Source organism: Hipposideros armiger, unplaced genomic scaffold, assembly GCF_001890085.2.
Source record: "Hipposideros armiger isolate ML-2016 unplaced genomic scaffold, ASM189008v1 scaffold_499, whole genome shotgun sequence".
Classification (NCBI taxonomy): Eukaryota; Metazoa; Chordata; class Mammalia; order Chiroptera; family Hipposideridae; genus Hipposideros; species Hipposideros armiger.
Genome location: NW_017731849.1, coordinates 943,193 through 946,433, shown reverse-complemented (window position 1 = coordinate 946,433; position 3,241 = coordinate 943,193). Strand labels below are relative to the sequence as shown.

General features: G+C 33.9%; 1 protein-coding gene across 1 annotated transcript in view; it reads right to left on the bottom strand.

Moving 5' to 3' along the window:
- CD2AP (CD2 associated protein) overlaps nucleotides 1-3,241 on the bottom strand; it is a 102,231-nt gene that overhangs the window by 57,450 nt on the left and 41,540 nt on the right. The gene's annotated exons all lie outside the window — the stretch shown is intronic.

Here is a 3,241-nt window from a genome sequence, read left to right as displayed (position 1 = left end):
AACGTCCTCCACAACTAGACTGAAGAACAAAAAGGGACAGCAACTTGTCTGTTCCCCTTCCCCCAATTTCCCAGCACTGTTCCCTTCCCCCTAATACCCCAATAAAAATCTTAAAAAAAAAGAGTACCTGTTAAAAAAAAAGGCAAAATGCACAATTCTAAAATGTATTTTACCTTCTTTAAATAGTTCTATTTTTAACAGATAAATCAAACTCACACAGGTGAAGATAAAAATAATTTACTTTATCTTTTCAAACGAGCTTCATTTATTTAGACAAGTATGACCACTTATAACCATCCAGGTTTGCGGTTCTCAACTTCTTTCAAACTCTAAGAATGAGAACTCAGGCTCACTACCATCTTTAAAAGTAAAACATTAAAGCAGCTATGGATGGATGACCAGGTATGACTGATTCAAGGATTACTTCTTGCTACTTAAAGAAATCAAGAGAAGGCTGAGACTCGGAAGGGCAACAATGGAAGAATTCATTAGGAAAATCATCGGGAGTAAAGACGTGTTATTAGAGACCAAGGCTAAGATCATCCACATCCTTGTATTCCCAATTACTATATACAGGTGCAAAAGTTGGGCAGTAAAGAAGGCTGATTTTTAAAAAAAAGATTGATTCATCTGAAATATGATATTGGAGGAATGCTGTATGGATACCCCAGACCACCAAAGATGAACAAGTGGGTCCTTAGAGCAAATTAAGCCTGAAACATCACTAGAGGCAAAAATGAAAAACTAAAGCTGTTCTGCTTCAGGCACATCATAAGAAGGCAGTTACTTCAGCTCTGACATTCTATGGATCCATGCAATTACCACAACAAAAAAACAGATCCAATAGAACCCTCAAAACACCAAAAACAGCACATTACATGCAACCAACACCATGACAGTGGTGCAAAACAGACATGACAATAAAGTGGGTAAAAGAATCTACAGTCTCCATAGAAAGTTACACCCCAGTGACAGTTCCCTGCTTCCTAAAGAAACAATTATACCTGATTTTTCAAATGTTTTACAATAAAAGGAACCAAAGTAAGGTAACACTGACCATACTTTTATAATTATCCTAGAGTTTACAGTAAAAATTTTCAAATGTCACTTTTCATCAGGTCTCAGAGTAAATTTTCAAGTAATAATTTAAGAATAGTGGTTTCATGCATACTGCAGGAATGCTTCTCATCTATTACACTGGAGATATCGTCCCTAAATATAGTTGAAGTCACCTTGAGAAAATGTGTTCATAAATATGTTCTTTGTAGTTATCAGATTTCATAAATGGGGGGAAGATTGTCTATATCATTGAAAAGAAAATTTTATTTTGCTTAGAGTGCACTTCAAAGAAAATCCTTTATTTCTGATCATCTTAGGCCTTTAAAAAATGTAGTTAGCCAGTTAGCCTTTTAATGATGTCAATAACTTTTAAAATGATTTAAAGTGAATAGAGTATTAATTAGCCCCCCTGCCTCCAAGCATGTCAATTAACTTCGAGCAGCCTAGTTATATTTTAAACCAAAGACTTTTTCCCCCTAACACCAAGCATAATTTTCCACTGTGTAATAGTAGTTTTATTCCAGAATAGTTTGCAAAATTATTTGCAAAGGAATTTTTGATTCAAAAAAAAAAAAAAAGAGCCACACTGGATAAAAACATCTAAACTACCCTTGTTATTACCAAAAAATGTGAACCGTTTACTTTTTTAAATATTTTTTTCACAGGATTCCATATTTAAGCATGGTTCACTCCTAAGTTGAGATGACTGCCTACACTAAACTCATCTATTAATTGGCAGCACAATTAAAGGAATGTTGAGATTTTTCACATTTCAAATGGCCTAGATCCATACATATTGGTCAATAAATATTTCCTTAATTTCTACAACGTATTTCGCAGAACCTCTGCGAAGCACAAAAAATAAAAGTAAAACAATATGTGTAATAGTAAAGTTGTCAATAAAAGGATGTGTGAAAACTACATCAATTTAAAAAAATAACTACAACCAGTATTATAGTTTCTTATGACAAATAACCTCGATACAGCTTTTCAGATCTACAAATTAATGTCAAAGTTTTTTTATATGAATATTCATAAGTAAAGCTACTAACAAGGAAGAAGATAAAGGAGGTAGAGCAAAGGCAAACACATATTTCATGTCCTTTATGTACCAGTATTATGTAAGTCTTTCACAAACATCTCCCACACAACAGATCATAAAAACATATCCTTTTACCAATGAGAAAAGAGGAACTCAGATGTTAAATAATCTGTCCCAGATCACAGGGCTAAAAAGAGGCAACTAGAATTATACCCACTTCTCACTCATTAGCCTTTTATCTTTCCAAGATATCATCATGCCACTTCCTTTAGAGATTACAGTGCTTTCCCATAGCTCATGTAGTCTAGTCATGTTGGATCCTTGTTCCCTGAAAATACCATGTATGTGCTTATCTCCATTGGTCTTCCAAAAGGTAGCAATTCTACATAGACTGGCATACTGCCCAATCTTCATGTAAAGGGTGTGTCCCATCTAAAGAAAACTTAAATACACCTTACTTGACAACCTCAGTATAAAACCACCCCTTCATTGGAATCATAACTGCACATTATATGTCTCTAATATGGTTATAAATAGTATAAAACACTATAATAATTACAAACATTTATCGAGCACTTCTTATATTATTTACTTAATGTGTACTTCCTTATATTATTTACTTACCTCTAAAACCCTATGTGATAATTACTACTATCATCCCTGTTTTATAGTAACTGGATGTTTTCCCATTAGATGGTGAGTTTTAAATCATCTATACCCAGCTTTATTTGGCAGATCTGATCGCTCACACTAACATTGTTCTCATGGCCTTCTTACACACATGTAATTAAGGCATTCAGCACATAAATGTTGAAATTTTTCAAGAAGTCTTTTAGAAATGTTTGGATTTTAAAAAACAAAACCAAACTGTGAGAAATTTCACTCAGTAAAGTTACTTTCCTTAAGTTTTTCTACTCAAAGAGAAAATCCTAAATTTCTCTTTCAAATGGAGGTCATCAATAATGGTTTCACGGTTCTGAAAAACCGAACTAAATATTCAGATCAAACAGAGGTCTTAAATTATGGAACCATTTCTTTTTTTTTCTTTTTTTTTTTTTTTAGCTGAGCCATCCTGCTACCTGTTGGCAGCTCAGCGGCTGCTCAGCTCGGGCTGGACTCAAACCGCTGTTGCTCAGAGCT